The sequence below is a fragment of the Danio rerio genome, chromosome 24, assembly GCF_052040795.2.
Source record: "Danio rerio strain M-AB ecotype USA chromosome 24, GRCz13ab, whole genome shotgun sequence".
NCBI lineage: Eukaryota > Metazoa > Chordata > Actinopteri > Cypriniformes > Danionidae > Danio > Danio rerio.
This window is the reverse complement of record NC_141044.1, coordinates 34,865,001-34,887,500: the sequence shown is the minus strand read 5'-3', so window position 1 is coordinate 34,887,500 and position 22,500 is coordinate 34,865,001. Positions and strand designations below refer to the sequence as shown.

At 36.6% G+C, this 22,500-nt stretch overlaps 1 long non-coding RNA gene across 1 annotated transcript in view; it reads right to left on the bottom strand.

Annotated features, from left to right (window-relative positions):
* LOC147838080 (uncharacterized) overlaps positions 1 to 22,500 on the bottom strand; it is a 982,747-nt gene that overhangs the window by 482,802 nt on the left and 477,445 nt on the right. The window contains exon 2 of the long non-coding RNA XR_015525240.1: positions 20,935 to 21,150. This is a non-coding gene — a long non-coding RNA (uncharacterized LOC147838080). The remainder of the gene's footprint in view (positions 1 to 20,934; positions 21,151 to 22,500) is intronic.

Genomic DNA, 22,500 nt, shown 5'->3' with positions numbered 1-22,500 from the left:
AATCAGATGAACATTGGTATCAAAAAATATGTAAAAAAAGAAAAAAAAGAAAATTGATTTGATGTTATATCAAAACGACATGAAATTGACATTAATATTTACGTCATTAAACATGTCAAAAAACATGTCAAAAAATGAAAAAGCGATTTGAGGTCAATTGACTACTTTGATGTCAAAACGACTTAAAACTGGAATGTAACATTGCTGTCCAAAAACATGTCATAAAATTCATCAAAAATGCAAATTAATTTGATGTCAATTACCTACCCTGATGTCAAAACTACATTAAATTGACATCTACTGTAACATTTATATGACATCAAATTGACATCCAACATTGGCGTAAAAAAAACCTTTAAAAAAAAGACATCAGAAATGCTAATCGATTTGAGGTCAAGTCACTACTTTGATGTTGAAATGACACAAATTGACATTAACATTGATGTCAAAGAACATGTCAAAAAAACAAGTCAAAAGACACATCAAAAATTCTAATTGATTTGACGTCAATTGATAACTAATACCTGATATCTAAATGACAAATAATTTTATAAATAGCAATTGAAGCATTCAGATGAATAAAGCTCTTCACATATTGTAATACTTTTTTGCGTCTTTATTTAAGTGGTCAAAAGAGCATCAATGTGTGGATGTCAACCATCAACGATCTCTACCTTGTTAAAGTGAAGTTTCACAAACTTCAAATTTCGAGAGAAGCACTTGATAAGATTGAATATGACTGGCTTCTTATCTGTAATCAGTAATAATCCAATCAGAGTGACCCAAGCTTACTATAAATGGATCGTTTTCTCCCTACTGCTCTATTTTCGTTTTGGAAAAATCCCCCTTCCACCCCATCTCCTCCTCTTCCTCCTTTTTCCTTCCCTTATATGCTTATTGACTAGGCGGGAGCCTTGGGCTCAAGTATCTCCGAGCCCAGGGTTCTCCCCCGGGACAGCATGCCAAACCTGCTATTAACGCCAAGCATATCTAATCGGGAACTCTTGAAACCGAGGTATGCAGAAGCGCATCTCTGAATGCACAACACATCGAACCTTCAGGTGGATGGGCTACAGCAGCAGAAGACCACACCGGGTGCCACTCCTGTCAGCTAAAAACAGGAATCTGAGGCTACAATGCACACAGGCTCAACAAAATTGGACGATAGAAGATTGTAAAAGCGTTACCTGGTCTAATGAGTCTCAATTTCTGCAGCAACATTTGGATGGTAGGGTCAGAATTTGGCATCAACAACATAAAAACATTGATTCATCCTGCTTGTATCAACGGTTCAGGCTGCTGCTGGTGGTGGTGTAATGGTGTGGGGGATATTTTCTTAGCAAACTTTGGACTCATTAGTACCAATCGAGCAACGTGTCAATGCCACAGCCTACCTGAGTATTGTTGCTGACCATGTCCATCCCTTTATGACCACAGTATACTCATCTTTTGATGGCTACTTTCAGTAGAATAACATGTCATAAAGCGCAAGTCATCTCAGACTGGATTCTTGGACATGACAATGAGTTCACTGCACTCAAATGGCCTTCACAGTTAGCAGATCCTAATACAATATAGCACCTTTGGGATGTGGTAGAACAGGAGATTCACATCATAGATGTGCACCGGACAAATCTGCAGCAACTGTGTGAAGCTATCATGTCAATATGGACCAAAATTTCTGAGGAATATTTCCAGTACCTTAATGAATCCATGTCATGAAGGATTAAGGCATTTCTGAAAGCAAAAGGGGGTCCAACCTGATACTAGTAAGGTGTACTTAATAAATTAGCGTGTATTTTACTAATTAATTTGGACTCCAGGATAATTTTGCATGTTTAATTTTTCCGATACTTCACAAAAACTCATCTTTTTCAGATTGCATTTTTAGATTCTTGATCACTCTAATGCATGTTTGATTATCTCTGTTGTTGTAGCACTTTGGATTTTAGAAAAGAACATATAAATGTATTATTATTCTTGCTAAATATCCACTAAGAAAAAAGTTAGAACTCAGTTAAAATTCACACTAAAGAAAGACAAAAATAGCTAAACACTAGATCTGCACTGACAGACTGACATGCACTTCAGTAATCACATAACGCTGAATTAAATCGGGGAAAAAAATGCTTCATTCAAATGCCAACTCGATGCTTTGCCTCAATGCATGCGTCAAAAAAACTGCTTTGCAATTCTAGTAAATTTTTTAATCATCTGAAATGTACCAGTCAAGGCTAACACGCTAATCCGTAGCCGCAAATATCCGTACAATTAGAGTCAGGGGAGCGAATACAGAGAGAAGACCCTGGAAGAGACGGCAATTAAAGCCACTGAAAGAGCAGAATGACAGAGATGAAACTAAATGAGCAGTTTCAGACCTGCGGGCCACTCGACTGCTGAAGCTCCTAATAAGTAAATCTCATTTTCCAGTCGTGTGAACGCTTTATTCTTGGAATGTATGGATATAAAGTAAATAGGCAAAGCTCAAACACATCAAGCTCTATTTTAACATTTTAGGCGCAAAATCTAAAGCGCATGGTGCAAAAGCATTCATCTGAATCCACTTTTGCTATTTTAAGGATGAAAAAATACGGTTTGCATCCCGGCACATGGTCTAACAAGGTTGTGCTTATTCTCTCAATGAGTTATGGGTGTGTTTGGAGCATGAAGTGCATTAAACCATCACGCCCCATTCACACGGGACATCAGCGTCAACGCATCCTATTCACTTTGAATGGGTGCCATTAGTTCCTGAACTGCATTGTGGATCTGCAGCGCCGCTTAAAGCGTTGCTCGCTGCAGAAGTTGGGACTAGCTCAACTTTTCAAGCGTCGACGGAAGCGTCAGCCAATCAGATCACTGTATGCAAATACACCAGCTACACAGTGGCCAATTGCTGACTGAATTTAATTGGCTGACGCTGCTATGATGATAGTGTCAGCCCCAACTTCAGACACGTCTTCAGTCAAGCGTTGACGCTGAAGCCCCATGTGAATTGGGCGTCAGAGTCTCCTTATCCATTCCCTTTAAGGCAGCATTTACATCAGGGATGGGCAAACTTGATCCTCGAGGGCCGGTGTCCCTGCAGAGTTTTGTTCCAACACTAGTCAAACACACCTGAACAAACTAGTCAGTGTCTTCAAGATCACTTGAACCCTATAGGGAGGTCTGTTTGAATAGGGTTGGAGCTAAACTGTGCAGGACACCGGCCCTCCAGGACCGAGATTGCCCACCTCTGATTTACACTGTATGGTTAAAGCGACATACACCCGATTTTGTTCTCCCATGTGGCACAAATTGGATATGGCCCATGAACATGTAAGCAGGGAAAATATCACATGGATTCTGATTTTCTCAAATCAGATTTAGGCATTCAGGCCTTGTTTATATGTGGACATTTATCCAATATGAATCGGATCTGTATTCTCGTGTCTGCAGTGTGAGCAGGTAGATCAGATTTTCACCTGTCAATGCGAGTCGTGCATCATTAAAAACCATACCAAATGACGTCAAGTCTGACACTTTCATTTCAGAACAGACTTCAGCAGAGTCCCAAACCTTAAATCTCATACACGACTAAAAAAGAGTTCATATTGTCATGTGGCACGAGTATTTAAGCAGGTTAACGAGAGATAGAAAGAGAAAGAGCGCACTGTCCGCCACATAAACAAAATAAACTAAAACATACATCACATACATAAATCACAGCATGAAAATTACATTGAGATGCCAACTGGTTTAAAAATGCCTAGATTAAAAGATGGCGGCCAAATGAGAACTTTTCTGCCATAACATATAGTAAAACAACTTGTCAAGAAAAAAGAAAAAAATGAAACCCACTGAACAGATTAAATGCAGAAATGGAGTAAAGAGTGCTCTGTTTCAATCAGCTGTCAGTCAGCGCCTGCTCTAGTCATTGCATCTTTGCCATGTACAGTGTAAATGCAAAACTGGTTCACCCAGGCTGCCATTTAAACTAAAACCGCAGCTGAATCGGATACGAGTCATGTTTAAAAGATGATGTAAGCAGGTCATCAAAAAAATTAGATACAGTCACAAAATTGGATTTGACCATGAAGATCTGCAGTGTAAACGCAGCCTAAGAGTCAGTTGCGTTGTGCCATGGCACATTTGCTATTTACATGGTGGACTATGTGTGGAAAAACTAAATGCTTTACCAGCGAAAAAACAGTTAAAGACCATCTGCAGCGTGAATATAAAGAACGAGCCTCCTCCATTCAGCTTTGTTACTTTACTTTTACTCTTTACTCCTTTACTTTTGCTGATAAGGAAACAGTGCTGTACGCACACCACTGCAGACATCCATTAGCCAACATAATTAATTTAGTTTGTTAAGAGCAAAGATTTGTTTCTAAACTATTTCTTAATTCAGTTCTAATTTGCAACAAATGAATAAATGGGCAATAATAACGAAGCGAGCGAGTTATATCCAAACACACATCCTATTTTTATGCCCCATATGGTGTCCAAAAACCGACAGGTGGACAAATCTAAACTTGTTTCATTAAAACAAATATTAATAAGCATGTAATAAATAACACTACTAATTATAATAACATTATACAAATGCAAATTGTCATGAATAAACTTAACTCTCCCCCCCCCTTCCTGAGGTAAGGAAGGCATTTAGTGGTTGTTATGTTTATGTAGAAAATAATAATTTTTGTAACATTTTAATCCTTTAATTTTTTTATATGTAAAGATATTTGTGTATTGCTGTACATCCTGTGTGTATTAAGCAATTTTTAAGCGTTTGGATTCGAATAGACACATGATTTTGCCCAGCTTTCAAGTGGTCAGCGGCACAGTCTATTTCAGTTCCTCAAAATAGCAACATGCCAACAATGCGCCTTAACACACCTCCTTTATAGACCAGCACACCCATGAATCCACAAAGTGGTGCAAATAGATTTGCTATTTAAACAACGTGGCGCCAAACGGGAAAATTAGGGTTGCGCTAGTCTGAAAAAAGCAACAAATCGAGCAATACACATCTTGCGCCTTATTGTGCAAGGTGTATGATAGGGCCCTTTATGTTGAAACCAGGTGATATTTATGCATTATTTTGATTGAAGTAATTGAAAATAAAAGCATATATTTAAAAAATCCTTCATTTTGAAAAAGTCTTTATAGTTTCAAATTTAATCCAAGTGCTAATTTCTTTTAGGAAAGTGTGCTGACCTCAAACCTCTGGATGATGCTTCACATTGTATTGAATGTGGATAATGGCAACAAGTCAGGCAATCTGGGATATATTCGAAATTCTTTTTGAACACATCCCAGATGATCCCAGGGGTTTGTTTAAATCCTTAACCCCAAGTATGAGTAATCATAACAGCGATTATCCCGAGAGTGCACGGATCGTGATACCATTTGCTCCTTGAGTTCACTGTGAATTATTCTGAGGACCAAGATAAACACTGTATTAGCTGGAATGAGTTTTCTTTAGGATAATGTGATCAGCTAATTGCGCCCCTTGTGAGCTCAAGCAAACGTTACAACATTGATTTTCAATGACAGCAGGGTGGATCCGGGGCTCAATAGCATCGTTTTGATGGTAGGGAGTAATTGTTAATGAGAACAGGGCTTTATCGCGTTAATTTAATGAGACCTGGCCAGCGGTGGACAGAAATCTCCTGTGGCGTTCATGTAAATTACGTTAATATGTCTGCGCCGGCCACCTGACGTTCAGACTAACGGCTTGATTTATTTCTAATTTGTTTCCCAACAGGAGAAAAAAACAAAAAAAAAAAAACAGGCAAAATCTCAGTCAAGACTTTTTGTTTGGCTGTAGATGTGGGTCAAACAGAAACAGATTATGTTGATTGGAGCACAGGGGCCGCTGATGGGGAATAAATGAGAGCTGGTCAGAGGGTAAAATGAGAGAAGAATTACACCGGCACTTGATTTTCATGCTGTGAAGGTTGCAGAATTCTGCTGTGGACTTTATTTAACATTATTCTGATTGCCAGAAGGAGAGAAACCTTTAGAGGAAAAACAGGAATGTTACTGCAGTTAAATGTGCATATTTTTTATACTTCATTGCTGATGATTTTGGTTAACTAATATATTTCCTAAATAATAGTTCATCCATCCATTTCCATTCATCCATCCATGATTCTGTCCATCCATCCATCCATCCATCCATTTATCTATCTATTTCCGTCCATCCATCCATGATTCTGTCGATATATCCATCCATTCATTCGTTCATCCATCCATCCATCCATCTATTTCTATCTATCCATAATTCTGTCCATCCATTCTTCCATCCATCATCCATCCATCCACCCACCCACCCACCCATCTATTTTCATTGATTTATGATTTTGTCCATCCATACATTTCCATCTATCTACAGTTCTATCAATTCATCCATCCATGATTCTGTCCATCCATTCTTCCATCCATCATCCATACATCTATCCATCCACCAATCCACCCTTCTATTTCCATTCATCTATGATTCTGTTCATCTATTCATTTCCATCTATCCATGATTCTTTCCATTCATCCATCCATCCATCCATCCATCCATCCATCCATCCATCCATCCATCCATCCATCCATCCATCCACCTCCATGTTTCCATTCATCCATGATTCTATCTATCTATCTATCTATCTATCTATCTATCTATCTATCTATCTATCTATCTATCTATCTATCTATCTATCTCCATGTTTTTATCCATTCATGATTCCATCTGTTCGTCCATCCATCCATCTATTGATTGATCTCTCTATGATTCTGTCCATCCATTCTTCCATCCATCATCCATCCATCTATCTATTTCCATCCATCTATTAATCTGTCCATCCATTCATCGATCATCCATCCATCCATCCATCTATTTGCATCCATCTAAATTCATTATTCTGTACATCCATCCATCCATCAATCCATCTATACATCCATCCATCTATCTACCTATCTCCATGTTTTGATTGATCCATGACTCCATCCATCGGTCAGTCCGTCCGTTCGTCCGTCCATCCAACCATCCATTTATCTATCTTCATGCTTCCACCCATTCATGATTCTATCCAACCATCCTTCAAACCCATCCAACCATCTATTCATCATCCATCCATCCATCTGTTTATCCATCCATCCATCTTCATATTTTCATCCATACATGATTCTGTTTATTCATCCATCTATCTTCCCATGAGTCCAACTATCCAATCATCTGTGCATCTATGTATCAATCATCTATCCCTCCACCTCTGTGAACTCATCCATTGAGCTGCGTATGTATATATCCACGTTTCCATCCATCCACACACCCATCTATACTTGTATTTACCAGTTTCTATTCAGCCACCCATGTATCTGCCTATTCACATTGTTTCGATTTTAAAAGCTCTTGTTGGTAAATTACCACAGTATAAATCTAGTTTGTTGATGTACAACTATTTATAATAGCAGATCAACAGATATAGTCTTACTTAAGAATCTTACTGGTTAAATACAGTAAGTAAATAAATAAATTCACTCACTCACCCATCCAAACTCAGTGTAACTCAGCCTAAGTAAATTTCAGGTACAATAAATACTTCATCTCAGCACCGTTTCCTCTTAATCAAAACATTGCAACCTCAAGGACACACTCAAATCAATTCTGAATGCTGCACAACACTTTTGTACACCTTATGCTTCCAAGTCCTGGTGTATTTGCAAATACAGCACGTCTAGTCTACTATGTTTTCTCATTTTCAGATGATCTCTAACTCTCCTAAATAAAGCCGTGAGTAATCCTGCATCACGTATGACAGACACAACCTCATGCAAATCAGAGCAGATAATGAAGAACGGTTGTGGGCCGCTGAGGAGCCGCAGGTCTCTAAAGGCTCCTTCATCAGCTCTGTTGACTCCAGGTTGTCTTGTTAATCGGAAGCGCGCTAATTGTAAGTTCTGCGAGGAGGAAGGATAAATTAGGAAAGTGTTTCACACACATCAGACACCTGACAAGAAGAGAAACTCAGTGATGATCACAGGAAACTAATTTTTTTCCTATTGATTAAATACTGATTAGCTTTGCAGTAGATGTGATACGTCAGCACACTGTCCTCGAGGTTTATGGCTCCTGTCAGTTTTGATAAATATTAGTAAATTATGTGGGTGTATCCAGAGATATTTGTCAGTTTGTGTGAATTATACAGCACGTCCGATAAATAGGAATTAACTCATCGCCTCATTAGTCATTGATTAAATATATTAATGGGGTTGATGAGCCTGTATATCACAGCGTTTGACAGTTTGTTGTTTGCCGGAGTTCAATCATTATTGATTTATGTGCTCATGAAAGCAGGACTCCAGTTAACAGCACAATGAATGCAGGGACAGTTTAATGAACGCTTTGTTTAGTAAATGTATTTGAGGTGATGTATTACTTATCCTGAATATATTAGAAATAAAACTAATTTTGAATGAATGAATGAATGAATGAATGAGTGAATGAATGAATGAATGAATGAATGAATGAAAATGGATGGATGGATGGATGGATGGATGGATGGATGGATGGATGGATGGATGGATGGATAGATGGATGGATGGAAGGATAATTGAATGAATGAATGAATGCATAGATGAATGAATGAATGAATGAATGAATGAATGAATGAATGAATTGATGACAATGGATGGATGGATGGATGGATGATTGAATGAATGAATGAATGAATGAATGAATGAATGAATGAATAGATGAATGAATGAATGAATGAATGAATGAATGAATGGATAGATAGAAGAACGGACTGAAAGACAAATGATGGATGAATCTTCAGACAGACTGACCGATAGAAGGATAAAAGGATGCAAGGATGAATGAATGAATGTATGTATGAATGAATAGATGGTTAGAGAGATAAACAGATGGATGGATCTACTCTCTCAAACAGAGGAATATACAAATGGACAGATGATAGAATGAACAAATGAATGATTGAACAATCTAACTAACAAACAAACGAACAAATGAAGGAGCGAACAAATGAATAAATGAACAGATAGACGGGCGAATAGACAGGTGGATGACAGAATGAATGAAAGATGGATAGATGGGTGATGGATTGAATAAATTAATGGCTGGATGGTAGGACAGATGGTGTATAGTCAGACAGACAAATAAATGGACAGACAGATGTGGATTGAATGAACGAATGAATAAATGAATGAATGAATGGATAAATAAATGAATGAATGATGAGAGGGATAAACAGATAGATGGAACTATTCTCTTAGACAGGCACATAGACAAATGGACAGATGGATGGTGGAATGAATGAATGAATGAATGAATGAATGAATGAATGAATGAATGAATGAATGAAAGAGTAGATGGACAGAGGGATAAATAGATAGATGGATCTATTCTCTCAGACAGACAAATAGATAAATGGACAGATTAATGAATGAATTAATTTATTTATTTATTTATTCATTCATTCATTCATTCATTATTTAATTAATTATTGAGTAGATGGACAGAGGGATAAACAGATGGATGATCTATTCTCTCAAACAGAGAAATAGACGAATGGACATATGGATGAATGAATGAATGAATGAATGAATGAATGAACAGATAGAAGGACGAATAGACAGATTGAATAATTGAATGAATGAATTATTAAATCAATGAATGAATGAATAGACAGAGATAAACCGATGGACAGGGAAATAGACAGATGGGTGATGGATTGAATGAATGATTGAATAGATGGTAGGACAAATGGATGGATTATCAAACAGACAGAAAGACAAATAAATGGTCAGACAAATAGACGGATGACAGAAGGACGGACAGACAGACAGACAGACAGACAGACAGACAGACAGACAGATAGATAGATAGATAGATAGATAGATAGATAGATAGATAGATAGATAGATAGATAGATAGATAGATAGATAGATAGATAGATAGATAGATAGATAGATAGATAGATAGATAGATAGATAGATAGATAGGTGATGGGATGGATGGATGGATGGATGGATGGATGGATGGATGGATGGATGGATGGATGGATGGATGGATGGATGGATGGTCAGACCGACAAATAGATGGACGGTAAGATACAGTAGAATGATGGATAGATGGATGGATGGATGACAGAATGAATGGACATAGATATATAGATTATTAATATAATATATAAAAATTATATAAATTTAAATTCATTTTGATCTAAAATATACATTGATATAATAATGATTTGATCTATTTAAATGCATGTTTAAAAAAAGATACATCGTTTCAGGAAACTTTTTTGATTGACAACTAAACATTACATAAGAGTGTTAACATTACATAAAACTCACTGCCTTTAACACAAAGAATGACATTTGAGTTGTATTTGCTATATAATATTCAGAATCTCAAAAACTCAATCAGTCACCGCAGGAAGTAAATGTGATGCGTAGTGTTGAGCAGCAGCTGGTGGGTGTCAACAATAATCTCTCTCTGCTTCAGGGCTCAGATTGACTTCATCTTTATCTCGTCTCTCAGCATCTGTAGCTGCGGGCGTCACACTCACTCATTTAAAACCACACTTGTTGCATCTTTAAAAAGGTCTAAATTGCTTCCCCTGAGATGATGGATGATATCATTCTTACCGTTATTAATTTCATTGGCCATCAGTCAGGTTATCAGCTTCTGTTAAGAGAAAGAGCAAATCAGTTTGAGAACATCAGACGGGAATCGGAAATGTGTGAGTTTGTACATGCAAGAGACTATACATCGCCCTAGCCAGGATCTCAATTCTTGATCACATTTTTTGGAGCTTTAAAAAAAATTATTATTAATGTCAATAAATAATTTTATTATAAAAAAATAATTATTCAAATGATTAATAGAGATATTAAGTACTAATAAATTAACAGCTATGCATGTTCAATCTGCAGTGTGCTAAAGACTTTAAATTAATTTACAATTTTAAATTAAATTAACTTACATTTTAAAAGTTAAATGAAATAAAACAATTTAATTACAATTTTAAATTAAATTAAATTTTGATTTTAAATTAAATAAAATTATGATTTTAAATTAAATTGATTTACAATTTTAGATAAAATACAATTAATATGATTTTATAATTAAATAAAATTAAATCACAATTTTAAATTCAATTACAATTTTAAATTAAATAACAATTTTAAATGCAACTAACATAAAATTCAAAATCAAAATAAATTATGATTTTAAATTAAATTAACGTACAATTTTAAATAAATTAAATTATGATTTTAAATAAACTAAATTATGATTTAAAATAAATCAAATAAAATTTAGATTTTAAATTAAATTAGTTTTAAATAAAATTACAACTTTAAATTAACTTACAAATTTAAATTAAATTAAGATTTTAAATTAAGTTAATTTACAATTTTTATTTGAAATACAATGAAACTAATTTTTAAATGAATCAAATTAAATTACAATTTTAAATTTCAATTAAATTATGATTTTAAATGACGATTTTAAATGCCATTAAATTATGACTTTAAATTAAATTAACTAACAATTTAAATTGAAATTAATTTATTAAATTATTATTTTATTACATAACATAACATGGTTATTAACAATATTATCTTTTTATAGACAGAAATGAATGCAGAAAATTACTTTAAATAAAGAGAACCTAAGACAGAAATAATAAACAAGAGTAGTGATAAAGCAAGATTCCACAGACTATGTACACAACTCAAATGCAGAATTGCTGCTTTTATTAAACATTTGAATTAGCATTATTTAGATGTACAGTTTTCACGTTTATTTTTAGTGAATGTGTGGTTTAGTTCTCTCCGTTCTCTGCAGATGCTCAAATCAACACTGATGCTCCCCTAGAGAAGCATAATGATAATTCTTCAACTCAATCTTCATCAGCTTTACAAGAAACTCCCACAAAAGCCATTTCCCCACGCCTCCGTCTCACATTTACAAGCCTTCTGTGCTCCCGAATTTCCTCTACAATCCCTTTCCGGCTACAGAAGGAAAGATCAGTCAGGACGTTGTTTGGCGAGCCAGAGCGACAGCAAACAGTCCTCTGTGTTTGTGTGCTCTACAGAAGCAGACAGAAAGAAACACATCGCAATATTTTCCAAAGGGGATGCTTGTGTTTTGGTTTTGCGGCCTCTGAACTGTTGTGCTGAGTCAGGAGAATGAGAGGATGGACACGCCGGTTCCTGGATTCAAAGGTTATCCGCTTTTTTCAGGCTGTCGTCATGACTTCTGGGACCAAACACTCTAGCAGACAGCAAAAAGCAAACAACAAATGCTTCTAATATCCATCCCAGGCTCTCTCTGAAAACGTACCCCTATATACATTTCTGGAGAGCGCCAAATATGTCCCTGTAGCTACGTTTTTTTTGCAGTTTTTGTTTTCAAATCCAACAGAGGCCGCTATGTACACTTTTTGAGATCTCAAATTTCTCTCGCGAGTGCCATTCCTGCCTGATGTTCTTGCGTAAGTCCACCAGAAGCCAATGTCGACTGACTAACCAATCGACTGACTCACTATCCTCCTTCCCTAAACCCAACCAATAGTGTTTTCAAAAGCACCGATTGACCAGAAAAACCCTCGCAGAGAAAGAAAAACCCTCGCAGTCGCTTGATTTTTACCATGTTTTCAGATTTTACTACATTCTCACCCTGTTGTTTACTCATTTTTTTCTAACCTGCTTTTTAGAACCGTTCTTCGCCAGACTCGAACCCCGTCAACGTGGTCAATTCCTCTCTGCGTTTCAAGTCTGCAGTGCACATGGTTTAGGGGGGTTTGGAACCACACCTCCTTTTAAAAATCATACATTTTTGTACAAATGAAATTGTATAAAATTGTAAAAATTAGCCTCTTTGGTAACACTTTACATGAAGGGGTGAATAAGACTGTCAGGAAACCTTTATAATCAGGATATGACATGTCATGAATGTGAATGAAATTTAATGGATGCTTATATGACAACAGTTATTAAGTGTCATTCGCTCAGTTATGATATTTTAAATGCAAAGATGACATCGTTTGTTATGACAACTTGACATAAACAAATACATCACAACCAGTCTTCATCTTTGTCATGACAACTTGACATTGCCAAGACAATAAAACTAGTCATAAATCTGTCATAAACATGATTATCATGATGCCATAATAGCTGTCATAAATATTTTTCTGATCACGTTTTAAGTGGAACAAACTGTATTTGTCTTTAAAGCCTTTTAGAGCATGCGCCTGACAATTTTCCTGTGTTACGATGGCAAGTATTCTGTTTAAATAAATAATTATTTAGGCCTATTTAATTTTGAATTTATTATTTATGTACAACAATCAATACATAAATCAAAAAAGAAAAATATAATTAACAAAGAAACATGTAAATCAAAAATGACTAAATGTCTTAGTCCTATCTCTTTAATATACCAAACACTGTACTTGTTATTACAGGTATATTCAGGCTAGAACACTATTTATTTATTTATTTATCTATCTATTTATTTTGCATTTTCATTTTAGTTGTTCTTTTTTTCTTTAGTTTTCATTTCCAAAATGAATCCTCATTTTCTCACATCCAAGGCTCATTCCTGCTCACCCAACCAACGTTCTTCCTCACATACCACCTCCATCCAATCCCGTGTACCTTCACCAGACTACCAACTACTTGCACCTGTTCCTCATTACCCATGGACATTATAAATACACACCTTCTTGGTTCACTCGTCTGCCGGAATAGAAGTCAGATGGTTGTCTTCACCTTTGCTCCTTCGTCTTCTCACCTTCTTCCATGGATGTTCCTTATGAGTCTTCGAGTCCTTCATACTGATCAAAAGAAGTGATTATTCTTATCCGTTTATTAGAAGATTTGCTATCACTCTGATGAACTGTGTGCTTGCATACTCACCTACGGATGATCTTTATCTGCTAACTGATCTTTCTCACCGATTACACTTGTGTAGTGTTTACCAGAAGATTCACCACCAACTAGATGAACTGTGTATCTGAGTATTCACCTGCAGTGGTTAATGAGAGCAAACACCTTGTGAAATCGAATGCTTACATTTGAGTTGTGTTTACCAAAAGATCCACTACCAACTAGATGAACTGTATATCTGTATACTCTCCCACTGTGTGTACAGCGAGCAAACTTCTAGTGAGATCGAATGCTACACTGTTGATACTCGTATTGCTGTGTGTGAAGATCACAACAGCATATACAGCTACCCTTTGAACTCCTTTTGTGATTTGTGACTTTGTTTTTAATAAACTTGTGAAAAGGTAACCACCTCTGTCTTCCTTGTTTACCAGGATGACACATTTCACTTAAGTTTATGATGATAATAAAACTTAAAGTTTTTAATGATTTAAGAAGGAATTATATTTTGGTTTTATTATTTCATCTTCATGTACACTCTCAGAAATAAAGGTACGGGAGCTGTCACTAGGGCAGTCCCTTTCCAAAAGGTACATATTTGTACCTGAAGAGTCCATAATGGTATCTCAAAGGTACTTTTTAGGTACATTTGGCCACTAATGTGCACCTTTTAGCTACCACTTTGGACTCCTTGGTTACAAATATGTATAATTTGAAAAGGTACTGTCCCAGTGACAGCTGCTGTACCTTTTATTTCTAAGAGTGTACAAGGTATTTACAGGTACTGTATAGTCAGTGCTTTACTTGTTAATTTCGGATCCCGTAAAGAGGGTTGCAATGGGAGTCTAGGAAGAAAGTAAAAAGCGGGGTAGGGGTGCGTGTGAGGAGGGGGATTGGTAAAATGAGGTGCCGGATCAGATTTCAGAGCTAAAGGATCCGGATTCTCTGTATATTTCTGTCCATTCGCATCCCGTCCCTTTGTGCCCACTGTGGTAAATTGCTGTTACACAGTTACATTTTACTAACCCCTTTGTCCTGTGGCAGCATCAGACGTGTAGGTAGTCATTTTGAACTGTCACTCACTGTATAGTTTGAGGATTGATATCACAATGTGTGTATCCTCAATAGTTACAACACAGGATTTAGATTAAATCAGGGGTGTCCAAACTCGATCCTGGAGGGACAGTGTCCTGCAGATTTTAGCTCAAACTTGCCTCAATACACCTGCAGGGATGTTTCTAGAAAGCCTAGTAAGGGCTTGATTAGTTAGACCAGGTGTGTCTGATTGGGGTTGATTGGGGTAAACTTTGCAGGACACCGGCCCTTCAGGACTGAGTTTGGACAACCCTAAAATAAATGATAAAGATATTATTAAATATATATATATACACATTCAAATATTTATAGAATGGTGACCATGTTATTGTATGCTTGATTGTTAAACTTTAGTACTTCAATACTGTTAGACTCCCCAGAAAACCATAAACAATGTTTGTTTATTTATTTATTTTTTTATTTGTTTGTTTGTTCATTTTATTTATTTATTTAATTTGTTTGTTTATTTATTTTGGCTCTGTTGCATTTATTTATGCTTTTAATGTATTATTATTACAAAAATAATCATCCCAGTCAATCTAAATAATTGAAACCTTTCCAATAAAAACTATTCAAATCATCTGGTGACATTACATTTATATCACAACATATATTGACAAAATGTCACAATGTCAGATATTTCCAATATCGTGCAGCGCTTCTCACAGTGTGCTTTAAAACTACCGACAATCAAAATTGTTAATATTTTATGATGTCAGTCAATAATTTATCAATTATTAAGACGATGGTGTCTGAGATGCAGCAGGTCCAGAGACTGTCTGCGAGCACTGTGATTTTGAAAAAGACTTGATGTTATGTGTGAAATGACTAATCAGTGGTCATAAACAGAAATTGAGAAACGGTATTTCATACGTCACCACTGAGCAAGCGGATCTGCCCTGTTCTGGAAGGTGATCGGTGGAAATGAAAAGAGGAACAAAGAAACAAAGGCAGTGTGTCAATGGCAGACTGGAAAGCGTGAGTCAGGATGGGAAAATGGGTCAATGTTCCTGAAACAAGGAAACTGCGGATCGACATTCACTTAGACCATAGCACACTGAGCAGGAAACACATGGACAGCTCTTGGAGAGTTCGCTCTCTCACACTGATGTAGGTCATATTGATCTGCTTTGAGAAAACAGGTGATATGAAAAACAACATAAAGGGCCTAGTTTGTTCAGCAAGGCACCATTTATTTGATAAAAAAATACAATAAAACAGTAATTTAGTGAAAAATTGCTTGTATTTTATTTAATACATTTCAAAAACTTCATTTATGTGGAGTAAAGTCAACACAGAAGTACGTTTTCCAGCCTACATTTTTATGAAACCACAAAGCGCAGCAACACCCGTTTGACTGGAGTTTCTAGGTAAAACGAATGCTATGAGGCAGTATGAATCAACAAAGTTTGTTCCTTTTCACAGTAATAATTTTTACAGGAACATATTTTCGATGAAGGGGCAGAACGGTGGCTCAGTGGTTAACAAGATTATTATAGTTAACAAATACGAACGGAAAAACAAAAACCAAAATTTACAATAATTGTTAATAACTACAATAAAAATAAAAACAAGAGTTTTTTTAAAAAAAACTAGAACTAACTGAAATTGTATTGTGTACATACACAACTAACTGAATATATTTATAGCAAAAACCTTCGTTTTCGTATTTGTGAATGTATTTAATACATAATCTTACTATAAGCTGTTTAGAAGTAAATATAATTCGCGCTGCCAGGTGTTTGACCTGTACGGCACCACTGAGTCTGTAGTCCTGCAGCCATTGGCCAGATCAAGCCGGCTCTCCTCCAGCCATCCTCACTGTTGCTCCCGCGACAAAAACAACGAGTGGACATGAGAGTTGCGCGGTGACAATTAAATACAGACACTTTATACTAATACTTTAACACATTTGTGCCCAACAATGGGTTTTATTTCTGTATCGCGATTGCGAACGAATCTTTTTAACCGGATCTTCAAAGTAAGCCGGTTGAACTAGTTCACCAAATCGAACTGAATCATTTGAAACGATTCGCATCTTACTTATTTTCTAACAAGCCTAATACCCCCCTCTGACTCTAAATAATCCAATATATACTCTTATTCAGTTACTTATTAGAACAGTAACGTTACACTGAGATCAAATTTGAGCAGCAGTTACCCACGTGATTCAGTGATTCATGGCATTATTCGGACTAAAAGAACTATAAACTGAACTAAAAAAGAAAACACTAAAAACCTAAAATATGCCTGACATCCTTTTTGACCTACAGATACATCATTCTTGGGACATTAAATATTTTCTAACGGTTCACATTTCAGTACAGCTTTAATATCTAAGAAAATCCAGTGCCTTAATATCACACTGATATCAATGTCATCCTAATATAACCACATGCTGACCATTTGCATTTAGCTCCGGCTAACTGATTGAAGAGAAACTGGGATATATGCATTTCACTGTCCAATATCATTATGACCACAACAAAGGCCAAATAAGCTTCAATATGCTCTCAATCAATGCGTAATAAGAGCCGGCTTGGTTCATTAAGTCTACAGATGGTAATCATGTCAGAGGACGGTTTTAGATGTCATTAGCAACAAATAAATCATTCAGAGACAAAACCAACCCATCTCTACCCGGTGGATCAGATCACAAACATATACAGTGGAGCTTTTGATGGAGGTACAGTAAGACACAAAGGGTGTACTCACACTAGGCCCCTTGGCCTGCAATCGCATTTTTTTGCCTTCTGAGTGTGAGCATGCTGTTTAGTTTAATACAGTTTAACAACTCACTCTGTACAATGGACGTTGCTTTAGTTATATTCATTCATCCATTCATTTTCTTTTTAGCTTAGTCCCTTTATTAATCTGGGGTCGCCACAGCGCAATGAACCACCAACTTATCCAACTAGTTTTTATGCAGCGGATGTCCTTCCAGCCACAAACCATCTCTGGGAAACATCCACACACACTCATTCACACTCATACACTACAAACAATTTAGCTTACCCAATTCACCTGTACCGCATGTCTTTGGACTGTGGGGGAAACCCGAGCACCCAGAGGAAACCCATGCGAACACAGGGAGAACATGCAAACTCCACACAGAAATGCCAACTGGTCCAGCCGAGGCCCGAGCCAGTGACCTTCTTGCTGTGAGGCGACAGCATATGCAGTGATTCACAGTCAAACCTTTTGCTGAACATAACCACCACTTTTGATGCTTATAAATGATCAATCATAAAAGTCCTCATGCTGCATGTATTAGGAAGTTTGCTGAAGGTGCAGCTGACATGCAGTGAGGGGTTTGTATCTTTAATAAATGATGACAGTTGTCATTCATTGAAAAGTAAGAATGATTAATAAATGCATATAATATAGTCCCTTTAAACTGATGTTGAGTTTTTAGTTTTGCACTCACACTACAAGTGTATCCGGGGAGAGGGAAGTCTGGAGTTCTCTTCTAAGACTGCTGCCCCCAAGACCCGGCCTCGGATAAGCGGATGAAAATAACATGACATGACAATTCTTCTAAAGTTATAATATCAGTACTATGTACTATTTGAATATGAATATAAACATGTCTAAAAATAAGCATATTTGAATGTACACACAAATACCCACACATATACAGTTAAAGTCAGAATTATTAGCCCCCCTGTATGTTTTTTTTTTAATGGAAGGAACATTTTTTTCAGCACATTTCTAAGCATAATAGTTTTAATAACTCATTTGTAATAACTGATTTTTTTTATAATTGCCATTATGACAGTAAATAATATTTTACAAGAACAATATTGTATTCAAAATACCAGTTTTCAGCTTAAAGTGTCATTTAAAGGCTTAACTAGATTAATTAGGTAAAAAAAAAGGAAAGTTAGGGTAATTGTACCATATGATCGTTCTGAAAATATAGCCCTATATTCAGTATGTTTCTGGAGATCACAAATTTTGTAGCTAGAAGTACGCATGGCTGCATTTCGTCTTTAAAATGAACGATACGGGACAGTATGACGCCGCACCTTTTCGCACTTACCAGCTGACAACTTACCTCCGTATGGACAGACTTCCTGCTGTCATGTTGCCCAGTTGCTTGCCATGTAGGTTGTCAGACTTTAGATGCAGAGAAGAATTGACCATGATGACAAGGATCGAGTCCAGCAAAGAACAGCTCCAGAAAGTGGGTAAGACAAAACAAAAGCCAAAAATAAAACAAACAAGTAAATATCAAGGTGATAATGTGGTAAAATCTGAAAACGTGGTAAAAATCAGGCGATGGCTTTTCTTTTTCTGGATTGCTTTTTAAAACAGTCAGTTGGGTTTAGGGAAGTGGGTGGGCGTTGGTCAATCTGTGCTTTTGAAAAAACTATTGGTTGGGTTTGGGGAAGAAGGATGGGTATGTTGATCAATCAGTCAATAAGTCAGTCGACAGCAGTCTCTGGTGAATTTACTCAAATAATATTGATAATTAAAAAAAAAATGTAAAACTGCTTTTATTCTAGCCAAAAACAAGTTCCTCCAGAAGAAAAAAATATTACAGGAAAAACTGTGGAAAAAATCCTTGCTCTATTAAACATCATTTGTGAAATATTTGAAAAAGAAAAAAAAATTAAAGGAGAAACAATAATTTTCACTTTAACTGTATGCGCAAATTTCCGAAAAGTATTTAATCCATATTTTGTATCCAGCATTTGTTACAAAATGACTCAGAATCCTTAAAATACCCTAGAAATTTGATTGTAAAAGGAAAAGGACAGAATAGCAGATGTTGTGAAAAACATCAGATTGTGTCACCTTGCGATTCAGCAACACAAATGCCAACTGATGCATATTTAACAGCCATCTATGAGGAGAACAGATGAACTCCCCACTTAAAACAATCGATCATATTGAACAAGTGAAAGATATTCATGCACACCTGCTGACCTCTGGCTTACTGTCGCTCTCACGTGTAAGGGCTCTGCGCTGTTTTTTTTTCCCGTCACTTGTGTTCAATGCCTTCAACAGCCTGATGTGAGTCATATAGCACCTTAAAATATGAGTCAGGATTGTTTACAACAGGTGTTGCATTTGTTTATTTTGGCATGATAGTCATATTATGACATGTTGGAAATGCATGACTAAATTCGGCACAGGCAAGCTTATAGTCTTCATTAACTTTTCCTTATTTATGAAGCATGAGTTATTTTGCATATTTAAAACAAATAAAAAGTAGATAGAAAGACACAGATAAACGTCATTCATTCTTTAATTTTCCTTCTGCTTAGGGTGCTTTCACATCTGTGGTTCGGTTCATTTGTTCCTCACCAAGGTTAACAAATGATACACTGCAGCATTTTTCTGCCATTTTTGGGTCCTTTTCACATCACACTAGCCCCTTTCACACAGTGATACCGGTAAATATCCGGAAAATTTACGGAACGACTTTAATGGTATATACAAAAAAGCGCTGTTCACACAGGCAAGGACATTACGGAATTTGTCCGGAAAAGAGCATTCACACATCCATTCCAAAATACCGGTAAATTCTGACATCATTCACCACAAATGAGCTTTAAACGGCTGCGCTTGTATTTGTAAACATTTGACTAAATTACAAACTCTTTTGATGATCAATATTGTAAACAACTTTCACAGGATCATATTCGCATGTCGAGATGTTCATAATACGTGCGTGTGCCGACGCTCACAGGCTGTTTCACAGGCACACGCAAAGCTTGAAGGTAAACAAACAACGGCTTATCATAAGCATCTTATCGATGATTATTTGCACAGTTGGCATTAAGAAGAACATATAAACATGATCTGTCTAACTTCTAGCAGCTAAATGTGTCTGGAAAAATATTTAAAGGCTTTTATTCTCACAAACCGCGCGGACGTAAATGCGTCTGACTGTTGTGATTGGCTAAAGCAGAAGTCTCACGTCAGCACGTTCTAGACGTGCACGCGCTTATTACGGGAATCTTCCTTCTGCATTCACACAGCGCAGCATTCCGGCAAATTGCCGGTAATGTTACAACTTCTCTTTCCGGAAAATAGCCAGAACGAATTTACCGGTATTTTCAAAAAGGACCTGTTCACACATACAACCTTTTCGGAAAATTGCCGGTAATTTTCCGGAAAGGTCTGTATGTGTGAAAGGGGCTACTGATTGCTTTGGTCTGAACCAGTAGAAAAGAACCAAAATGCAGTCATGTGACAAAATCCACATTACTCATTGGTAGGGCCAGATGGAATCTGCTGACATTTTTTGCTATTTCTGCTGAGAATTTTGGTAAAAATCTGCAGACTTCTGTGGAATTATTTTGGGAGTATCATAACTAAAACCTAATATGTGAAATAAAAAATATAATCTTTTTAACTTTTACTTACACAACACAATTACAATTATTTATTCATAGTGTCTAACTTTCAAAGCATGTTAGGGGACATTTTTAGGCCTATTTTTTACTTTTATTTAATGTTTAAAATGCAAATCCAATTAGATCCACTTTATTTGGTAAACAAAGTAAGTCTCTCATATACTATATCTACTAAAGACAGAGAATATTACTGTACAAACTGCATTGTATAACATTTTCATATTAGTCAATAATATTACTGCAATTAATTTAAAAACTGAATAAATATAGATTTACACACATTTACTCAAGTAAATAAACAGAATTAATTATGAGCTAAAAATCTGCAGAATTCTGCACGCACAGATTCCATGTGGGCCTACTCATTGGCCAGATGTTATTGAATGTATTTCCTAAACTGCTTTTCGATTGGTCAATATTAACATGCAGAAAAAATGCCAAAAAATGCTCAAAATAGCAAAGCACAGCAATGCGCCTCAACACGCCTCCTCTTTTAGACCAGAACGCAATTGCTATTGAAACAGCATGGTGCAAAATGTCAAAACGACTCCTGCCCCAAGCTGAAACTAGCAAACAACAATTGCATCGCGCCTTGTGCAGGGTGTATGATAGGGCCATTATGGTTAAACAGTTGAGACTTAGGGCCTACTCACACTATGCCATCCGTACCGTGCCCAGGCCCGTTTCCCGGATCGTTTGAGAAGTGTGAGTGCGCTGAATCGCGCTCAAGCACGGTTCACTTGGCCGGCCCTGGCCCGGTTGGAAGAGGTGTGCCTGAGCGCGGTACACTTGGGCTTTGTGTGTGAGTGCAAAACGCGCCAAAGCCCGAAACCGAAAGCGAGACGTGACTTTTAAGGGACTGTTTGATATGGATTTATTAATCATTCTTACTGTTCAGTGAACGCAAACTGCCATAGTTTATTAAAGACGCAAACCCCTCACTGCACCACAGCTGCGCGCCTTTAGCAGACCTCCTCATTCCTGCAGCACGAGAGCTTTATGATTGTTTATGAGCGCCAAAAGTGGCGGATCTGTTCGCGAAATATCTGACTGCGTGTCCCCGCATCCCTAAGGACTGTTTGGCGAAATATTTGACAGCATATCAAACGACTGAAACGATATAACTAGAGAAATC